This window comes from Amborella trichopoda, chromosome 9 (genome assembly GCF_054954075.1).
Source record: "Amborella trichopoda isolate Santa Cruz 75 chromosome 9, AtrichopodaSantaCruz75HAP2 v2.0, whole genome shotgun sequence".
NCBI lineage: Eukaryota > Viridiplantae > Streptophyta > Magnoliopsida > Amborellales > Amborellaceae > Amborella > Amborella trichopoda.
In genome coordinates, this window is record NC_142344.1 from 43746713 (window position 1) to 43757342 (window position 10630).

The 10630-nt window shown below is 39.1% G+C and overlaps 1 long non-coding RNA gene across 1 annotated transcript; it reads right to left on the bottom strand.

Annotated features, from left to right (window-relative positions):
• Positions 1–206: 206 nt before the first annotated feature.
• On the bottom strand, positions 207–10079 carry LOC148780542 (uncharacterized). The gene is made up of 2 exons (XR_016040597.1): positions 7897–10079; positions 207–466 (listed from the first exon to the last, which is right to left on the bottom strand). It is a non-coding gene; the product is annotated as an uncharacterized LOC148780542 (long non-coding RNA).
• Positions 10080–10630: the final 551 nt, after the last annotated feature.

Consider the following 10630-nt stretch of genomic DNA (forward strand, 5'->3'; position numbering starts at 1 on the left):
TGGTTTTATTTTTGTGTTGATTTTATTTTGAAATTTATCTTATTATAATAAAGACCTCCTGTAAGTGATATTTTGCCAAAAGAAAAGGGTAAAAAAAAAAAAAAAAAAGAATAAAATAATAATGTGTTCCCCTGTAAAAGATCACATAGGTATTTCTTTCACAAATATCATAATGAATCAAATTAAGAGGCGCAATAGATGAAATAGAACTCGAAACGAAAGTTAATCTTGTTTGTTTAGTTAAAGGATAAACATCACAATGGCTAAGATTGAAAACAGAGATCCCATCAATAGACTTAGCTAACAAATTCAAATGAGTAGAAGAAAAATGTCCTAAACGTCTATCCCATAAATCAAAACCAATTGAAATGGACGAAAGAACAGTACAAGTTAGTGGAGGGGCTTCAAAATAGTAGAGGCCACCAAGCTGCTTAGCTATTCCAATCATCGTCTTCTAGTACAGGTCCTGAAAAATGCATATATCACGAGAAACTGTCATTGAACATGGATAAGATGCAGTAAGTTTGTTGCTGAAAAGTAAATTGAATCCAAAAGAAGGAACACATAATACTTGATGTAAGCAAAATGTAGGTGTTAAAAATATAAAACCAATATGAGTTACCGAAGCAAAGAAGACATTTGGAAATTTGAGAGGTGATATGTGAGAAACATGTGTAGATGAATGAAACAAAGATGTGTCAAAAATCATGTGATCTAAAGCACCTGTGTCTACAATCCAAGTATGGAGAGGAATGGAAGATGGAGAGGATGTGGAGTAACCTGCAAAGTTGACCATTGGTTGTGCATTACCTTCAGTAAGCATAGAAAGCAAGTGACGATATTAATCCTATGTAAATTGTTGGCTACTTTGACTTGAATTTGCAGCAATGATGTTTTTCTCATTTATTGTAGGATTAGAAGATGCCCTTTTGCTCAATTGGTGCAATCGATGGTCCGGTCGATAACCATGAAGAACATAATAGGTGTCAATGGTATGGCCTACACAGCCACAATGATAACATTTGGTCGCTGCTTGCGAGGACCTTTTGCTTTGTCTATATTGTTGAAAGGACGCCGGGCTGGCCGTTTGTAGTAGGTATAGCAGTGTTGACTACAAAGGCAGTAGTTTTTATAGCCACCTGCCGCAGCTTTTCTTCTAAAAGAAGAAGGGAATAAGCTCTATTGACATTACGAAGAGGGTCCATGAGAAGGACCTGGCCTCAAATTAGGTGATAAGACTCATGCATCCCTATGAGAAATTGAATTAATCTGTCATGTTATGGATAGTAATGCAAGGCCTTAGAAGACCCACAAGAATAGGGTGGAAGAGGGGTATAAGAAGCATGTTCTTTCTAAAGAGATTTAAGTTTGGTTTAATAAGATGATATCGTCAAAGAACCCTGAAAAAAAGTGCAAGATCCTGTCGTAACTTGAAGAGATGAGGTGCATTGCTTTGAGAAAAACTATCTTTCAAATCATCCCACATGCCTTGAGCAGTAGTTTCATAGGAAATACTATCAGCAATATCTTTATTGACATAATTTTGGATCCAGGATCGGGCCATGCCATTGCATCTTTTCCATAGAAGATGATTAGAAGAAGAGATGGGAAGTATGATTAAAGAACCATTCACAAAGGAGAGCTTGTTTTTGGCACTCAAAGCAGTGGTCATAGCTCGACTCCATTGTGGATAATGCTTACCTTCAAGGATGTGAGAGACAAGAATAGTGTCAGGATTGTCATTGTTGGTCAAATGAAAATGGCTAGTGAAATCAATAACAGAGGAAGAAAAGCTATTACCATTGGTCATAGTGTTTCCATTAGGGATGACATTGGTGAAGTCTTCAGAAAGAGGAGGTATTTGGTTGTCAATGACAATAGCAACGAATAGGAAAATTTAACGAAATTGTGTTAATGGAATACAAGTAGCAAGGAATTTACAGGCTTCTTTCTAGAGAGAGGGAAGCTAGTGAGAGAGAATCTCGATGGTGTGTAACTATGGTGAGGGATTCAAGCTAGAAGATCGACTACGTGTTCAAGATGGTGCTTTTTAGTGACTCAGCTGTGGGCAAGTCTCAGATCCTGGCCTGATTTGCTCGGAACGAGTTCAGCCTCGATTTGAAGGCCTCCAAGACAACGTGAGGTCGAGAGTTCGTGCTTCTCTCACCCAGGTTTAGGCAGAGAAAATGGCAGCTATTGGTACTTTGGACTAATGACTCTATAGACAAGGGACTAGAAGGAGATATTCAGTCCTAGTATACTCAAGATGCTTTTAAAACATTGGATTTTGGAAAACATGTGGATTTAATGCTTTCATGGCCTTTAATGATGTGGGAGCATTGAGCCTAATTGATATGACTCATGTGGCTACTAAAAGGGATGAGTGATCATCCTACTCCCTTTTGATGGCCCTTTTAAGAAAGAACCGAGGGTTCTAGTTGTTATTTCGGAATTGATTTGCGTCGAGCCCGGACAGTACTTTTGGGCAAGGAGAGCACAATGAATACAATCTAATTACTTTAGGCATGCTGGGGTGAATCAGATGAGGTGACAATCTCATTTAACACCCATGTTGTCTCATTGTCCATAGATGGAACTACCTATCAAATGGCTAGATGTGTTTATTCATGTTAGGTGTTCATAAATGGTGGGGCATGTTGTCCCTTCAAATGTTTCTTCTTGGTTTATGTGTGTCCCCATCAATTGGTTAGAAGGAGTTGCCTATTGTTGGGTTTCTTCAATTATTGGGACTTGAGTTCCTTTGGGCCGACTTTCTTGATCGTGGGATGCTCTAGAAGGTTATTATATGGGAACACTGTGAATATCCTTACTTGATTTAGGGGCGACCCCAGTAGTTCGTTTGCCCTAGTTAGTTTTTCTTCATGAATGGGAATTCGTGTCCCACCAAGTGGACTTTCTCAGTCTTGGGGTGCTCTATTGATGGAGGCATGCCCTTGGCTTTATTATATTCTAGATGCTCATCTTATTTCGGTTATCCTTTCCAAGTGGGTTGTCCATTGAGTCGGCTAAAGAATGGACGTCATGAAGTCCCATTGGGTTCGGTTCTTCATTTGATGGGTCATCCCATTGAGAAGATGACTTGTTGAGGTCTTCTTACTTTGATTATTCATTTTTCTTAAGTGAGTTATGCCCTGAGTTGAACTGGGAGGGTAGCTTAAGAGGTCAATCTATGTTTCGTTTCTTCTTCTCAATTAGGTGGGTTTGGGTCTCTCTAGGTTTCGTTTCTTCGTCCCAATTAGGTGGGTTTGCTAGAAAATCTGGGGATGGTGGTCCCAATTGTCCTCTTAAGATGTCAAACGAGATTCGTCTCCGGCTCTTGGGAGGATGTAAGAGTTGATTTCATGAGGCTATTGAACTCGACTCCTCTACATCTTCTTCCTTCTCTTCTCTGACATTGCTTTCTTCTTGTTGGCCTGTGCCACTGGAACTCCCCATGGGATGATTGGTTCTCCAACTTCTTATGATGTAAGAGACTCTGGACTAATGCAATCCTCCTCATGGTAGCCTTGAGGATACCTAGCCATAGAGGTAATTTTGGATAATCCTTGGCTGCTGCTTGAGTCCCATCACGTTGATTTCCTTATTAACATGGTCGGTTTTTTTGTTGGCCTGTCAATGAACCTTATGCTTAAGAGCGAGGTATTCCTCAGTGTTGTAGGCATGACTTTGATTCCATTAACCCCATTTGGAGATATTCTCGAAGGGAATTAGAAGGATCTAGGTTGTAATGTTACGCTCTAGCAGTTTCTTAAGAATGCTACTTATACGCTCATCAATGGGGTATAAATTTTCTAAGAATTCTACTTTGTTCGTGCCATGTATATGAGTGAGCTTGGGTTGGATCATTAGTTCCAAGCTGATTAACCACCTCGTTAGGCGAGGCTTCTTCATTGTCGAATTGTAGCATAGCTAGTTTTGGATTCCATCTGGTTAGTTTCTAGTTGCATGCTTCTTTGCCCGTTCATAGCACATCATTCTTTCCAACATAGAGTTGAACTAGGAGGGCATGTACCTTGGCTGGAAAAGGGTGATGCATTATGGTACATCAATCTCAATGGAGAGATTAATCTTTATAGGATCAAAGAGCGGACACGAAGTGAATCATAAAGCGTCTTCTTTCCCACAACATATTTGGTAAAGGACTTGTTCGGTTTATGACCATTAATTCATTAAGAGACATTGGCCTTGGTCCTTCTCGTGATAGTATTTAATGAACCATTAAAACATCTCACCAGGGGTCAAGTTCGAGTGAGTGCTCATGATCTGTCCATACACATAAGAGGTCCACATGAGAGGATGTATCAAAACATCACCTTAAGGTGGTTAGGCTTGTACTATAGTGCCAACAATAAGAACAGGTAGGCATGGACATGTGCGTCTCAATCTCCTTTTGTGGAGAATTTGTTCCTGAATTCTGGTACTACAAAACTTATTGATAGATCTTCGTGAGTTTTTAAGGTTTCTTCTATAAAGTCCTTGAGGTTTGAAAGTCTTGGATCCCCATTCTTTTTAATACGCCCTGAAGGGCCTTCTTATTTTCATCCATCTTAACTAACTAGTCTGCAAGTATTGAAGTGATCTGACTGGTGGCATACAAGGGCTTGGTGTGGCTGAACTTGAGGTGTGCAACTTATTTATGATACTTGAAAGCTCGGCTGGCAAAGTTGCCTTATCGGTTGGTCTCGGGGAACTGACTGGACTGGTCATGATAGTTGTTCGCTAATGAAGTTATTAGGTTGGAGTAATTGGCTATTGAGAAAGGCATTCGAGGTAGGTTACTCACTAGATGTTCGATATTGATTCACATGGCTACTATGATGGCTAGGAGTTCGACGAGATTGGCTCCCATGTCTACCATGTAGGTCGAAGGTTCAGTTTGAGGACCTAGACCTTTAAATTGGATCTTGGTTGGATGGGTCCAGGTTGATTTGGCTTGAAAGCTAGTGCTTTGAAGTACGTGGCCAACTGGGTGCTCCACTCCTAGCAGGCGACCTATGATTCGAGTGACATGACTGTGCTTGACTGCCAGAGTTAACTCAGATGTGACCAGCTGGTTGGATATTGTTCGAGGGTGTGACCTCGGGTTGGGTTTCTACTAACTCCCCAAGGATTGCTCCTAGTCTCATTCCTTAACTATTTAGAGTATCTTAGACCATGTTAATAAGGTGGTCCAAGGTTCTCAAGTGGTATCATAGGGTAGTCCCGACTTGGAGACCATGGTGTCTAATCCCATGTGGGCGGAGGTCTAACTCACCCAGTATGCTGTTGTGGGTCCAATGGTCACGATGCTCCCTGGATTGATGCCTTGGTGTCCTAGACCTTGACAGGATTGAAGCCATATACTCAAGTCTATGAGTTCGATCAACACCTGGGTTTGGTCATGGGACATAAGGCTTAGTCAGACCTAACCTAGACTAGACTAGCAAAGAAAACACCACATAAAAAAGTTTGAACAAATTTGACCTAATTTCTACAGGTGGAGGGTTTGCAGGTAGGGTTCCTTGCTAAGAAAACACTCACTAAAATGTGCCTACTTCATAGTGCACCTCCATGAGTCCCTGCTTACCGCTTAATTAGAGAGCTTATGTCGTGGGTGTTCATAGGCCAAGAATTATAGAGGGATGTTTACCTTAAGGCTGCTGCTACTGTCAACCATCCTGACTCCTAGGAGTTAAGTGTGCCTCGGGATTTTAACGCTAGTTTAGGGTTTTCAAAAATTTTGAAATGGTTTTCTTGATATCGTGCTAGATGTATGGAAGAGGTGTGGAAAATTACACTCAGTGAAGTGCAAAGTGGCAAGCACACAATAGGTAAGGCAATCAAATATATTAAGCGACTAAAAATATTACAAGCAAATATTACACGATACTAGATATGTCAAATAAATATACTAAAGTGTGTAAGCAGAAAAATACCAGGCTGATATGAAAAATAGCAGGTGAATCACAATAATAGCAGCTATATTAAAAAAGGCAGGAAATCTCCCTCTTAGTGCGGATGCCTATGCTAACAGATCCTACCCATGCTGAAGGCCATAGCATGGGTGCACGAACCTAGACCCTTCACTCATGCTAAGTGCACAACGTGTGTGCATTCTTTCAGAACCCACACTGAAGATACCACATGGCCGGCGCAATAAGGGAAGAGCCTATGAGATATTGGCAACATCTTCCTTGTATCAGGTCATTTTGGAAGAAAATGAAAGGGCTCCTGATTCAGTGTTAGAAGTCCCTGAGCAAACCATGATCCGAGTTTGAGGGGAACGAGCCTAATCGATCAACGATTAGGGTTGAACCCCTGATCTGCCTAAAGCTGAGTATAAATAACAAATTGAAAGAAAAATAAAATATAAAAGAAGGGCTTCTGAAGTTTATGTGAACGCTCTGAAGCTAAACTCGAGTAAGTGGCAGAAAGACTATGAGCAACCACCTTAGATTGCTACCTAGATTAACATTAAGACACTAGAGTACTTTAGTCCAGTCATCGGGAGCAAGTCACGAAGACACGTAGCATATCAAATATTAGCACCTAAGGAGTAAGTATCAATGAGACTTGGAGTACCTTAGTCTAGTAATCGGGAGCAAGTCATGAAGACACTCGACACTCGATGATCTAAGTGCATGTCTCAATGAGACAATGGGCAAACACCAAATTCGGTATACCGGGACCAAGTCTCAATGAGAAACACGACATACCCCAAGTCCAACGACACTAAAACAAGACACAAAAGACACCTGATGCACCTAGGATCTTGAGCAGAAGCAAACTGCAATAAAATACCTGAGACATTATAAAGTTGAGCAGAAGCAAACTGCAATAAAATACCTGAGACATTATAAAGTTGTGAGCAGAAGCAAATCGGTAAGGTACCTGACCCTCTAGGTAAGCCGAAAGAAACACCCCAATTTGATGCCGAATGTACTGCTGTTCGTGGTTGTCGATTGTGCACCATTTGATGGGTGCTTTAATTTTTTTGGTTTTTTGGGTGGGGGGGCACATTGTTGTTTGGGGGTGTTTTGATGCAAATCAACATTATGAAGGTGGAGTCATGCTGCTGTGGAGCACAGAGCCAGACTATGATCCTAGGGAGATGAAACTCTAGATTTCCGACCAAACGAACAAGCTATTGGCATGATAACTACCAGAATATGGTTAGGAATTACTGGAGCTAGATATAGTGAGTGAAAGCAGTTTTAGATTGAGCTCAAAATTTATGTACCCCAACAAGATGAGGAAATCAAACTCCAAAAATTTGAGCTAGTTGCTTGGCTGAACTATTGAATGCGTCATTTGTAATGAAGCTGCCTGGTCAAACTAAACTCTAATGACCATCCAAGGGTTCAAAACCTTAATATAAGATGCCGCTGTCCTCCAAAGATTAGGTCAATCCGAAATCGAATGATATATAAGCCCACAAAGTTGAAGATCATAGAGGGAGTGCATTTCGGGCCCATGTCAGCCCCTAATTCACAAAGGAACCCTGTGAAATCCGTGGCCAAATGATCGTGAATTTTTATAGAAGATAGACACTATTTTAAAAAGCTTAATTTTCAAATTTGAACCCATTATGATTTTGGGAAGTTCCATTTTTGAAGAGATCCTTAGAGAACCATCAACGAACCAGGTTTTTAGAAGAAAAGACTACACTATGGGCGTCCCTTAGTAGTCCTAAAGATTTGGTCATATATCTTGATTCCCAAAACCAAATGAGCTCAAATTTTGATATGGTGCTCCTTGTCATAAGCGCTTTCTATCCATACAAATATCAAAGGGGTTAATAACACAGATCATAGTAGATAAAAAAAAATAAGTATAGGATTGAAAGTGGTGTAGCAGTTCTCATGACCTTGATCCACTTTTTGCCTCATATCTTACCATTTGCATATAAGATCTTCACTCAACCCTTAATAACACCGATCATAGCATATCAAAGAAATAACTATGGGATTGAAAGTGGTGTCATATGTGGCAATCCCCATGACCTTGATCCACTTTTTGCCTCATATCTCACAATAAGCTGAAATTTTACATATATGATCTTCACTCAACCCCTCTAAACATCCATGTAATTTGATGTGGGGTTTTAAATTGAATTGTGGATCATAGAGAGATGTTGCTCAAAATATGGAAAATGATGAATTCTCTAAAAAAAAGTCAATTAAAACGATCATAGCTCCTTGATTGTGTAGTTTGTTATTCAAATTTCCTCTCAAATATATAAGAATGATTCGTCACACTTTTGTGGTGATGAACTGACGAATAACAGCCAATATGGCATGAAATTCAAAGGAATTTGAGAGTAGCATGGAAGTTCTTCATGTTTTGATGCTAAATCAACAAAAATGGTGATATTTTTACATGTATGATCTTCACTCATCCCTTTCAACATCCATGTAATTTGATGTGGGGTTTTACATTGAATTGTGGATCATAGAGAGATGTTGCTCGAAATATGGAGAATGATGAATTCTCTAAAAAAAAGTCAATTAAAACGATCATAGCTCCTTGATTGTGTAGTTTGTTATTCAAATTTCCTCTCAAATATACAAGAATGATTCGTCACACTTTTGTGGTGATGACCTGTCGAATAACAGCCAATATGGCATGAAATTCGAAGGAATTTGAGAGGAGCATGGAAGTTCTTCAAGTTTTGATGCTAAATCAACAAAAGTGGATATTTTACATGTATAATCTTCACTCAACCCTTTAAACATCCATGTAATTGATGTGGGGTTTTACATTGAATTGTGGATCATAGAGAGATGTTGCTCGAAATATGGGGAATGATGAATTCTCTAAACAAAAGTCAATTAAAACGATCATAGCTCCTTGATTGTGTTTGTTATTTAAATTTCCTCTCAAATATACAAGAATGATTCGTCACACTTTTGTGGTGACGAACTGTCGAATAACAGCCAATTTGGCATGAAATTCGAAGGAATTTGAGAGGAGCATGGAAGTTCTTCAAGTTTTGATGCTAAATCAACAAAAGTGGTAATAACTGCTTCAAACATTGGAGATTTTTTAATTCAAATTTATGGAAAAATGTTCAGGGCAAGATGCTCTGCAAATTGTGGAAGAACCCCATTTTCAAGGAGTTTGAAGTTTTAGTGATAGATTATAGAATGAAAACCTTGCCTAGGAATCCAAACCTAGAGTGAGAATCAAAACTTCCTACCCAAATTGCCCCTACCTAAAATTCGAAATTTTGAGCTTATCCCCCATAAAATAGAAAAATATCCAAATTCCCCCAAAAAAAAGCCAAAAATACCCAAAAATCCCCCCAAAAATGAATTACCTAGGTTAACCTTAGCACACCCCTATACCCCAAAACTTTATGTAAGGAGATTGATGCAAGTGAAAGAGATTGAAACTTCAAAAAAGACATCTTAAAGCAGATTGAACTCGTTTATCCAACAACAGCATTGAGGTGCACCATCTCTCCTTACTTAAAATGAACAAGTCAAGGCTATATTCCTCGCAGGGGATAGTGTTCAATCCTCATTCGGATTGACGGCATAAACTGGGAGATCTAAGAGGATTCTACTATACTCGTTTCAAGGAACACACGAAGCCACCCCATCTAAAAGTACTTCTATACTATAACAATGATAAAATTGAAAACTGTATAATTCTTTTCTGGTGCTTTATCTAATTTTGCCTTTTGTTTGTTTGAGTGGACACACCAGCCACACATGGGATCATGGGGAAAGGGGTGAACAGGTAGCTCTCGACAGCAACATGGGGTCAAAACAAAGTTGGAAGGGGGAGGGTAGAGAAACAATGGGCAGATGATGATATGATATGAAATTGAATCTGATCATGGGCTATTTGGATGGGATTGAATGGATCTAGGGTAGATTAAATTTAAGTGAAACATAGGCATTATATGTGAGGCATAGGGCTCATATGCATTGATGTGTGGGAGAGGCCTATGAAATATTCATGAGAAATACTGGAAGAACAATGAAAGGCTTTGGTTTCATGTCAAAGCTTTTGGAACTAAAAACAAGGGCTCTGACCCCTCTAAAATTTGAGATACTTTCTCTCTTTAAAACTTAAAATTCGAGATAGTGTCTCATTTTAAAAATTTTCACATACTTTCTTTTTCTAAAATTTGATATAGTTTTTTTTAAAAATTTTAGTTTTGGAACTAAAAAAAAGGTTCTGCCTCCTCAATTTGGGTCCTAGGGGTTATTTTTAGGTTGAGGTCAAGAAAGTGGGAATGAACACCCATGATTTCATGATCAAATTTACCATATTGTGACAATGGACATAGCTTTTAGAAGATTCCTCAGAATTTTTGCACAAATAAATTGGTCATAATTTTCAAATACAATTCGTGCAGGACTTAGAACTATCAGATGAGTTGCAGGTATTTTGGGTGAAATTTTGACTGGGGTATAGTTTTGACTAAGTTTTAGGGTTTATGAGGGTATTCTGGTAAAACCCTGTAGTGTATGAGAAAACTTTTGACCGGTGAGGAATATAAGATGAAAACCAGTGACCTATAGGTTTCAAGTGTATAAACTTTTCAAAGAATTTAGAACGAGATGTTTATATTGGAAAGTAGTGAAAGAGTCCAACATAGTTAATCATGATGATTATA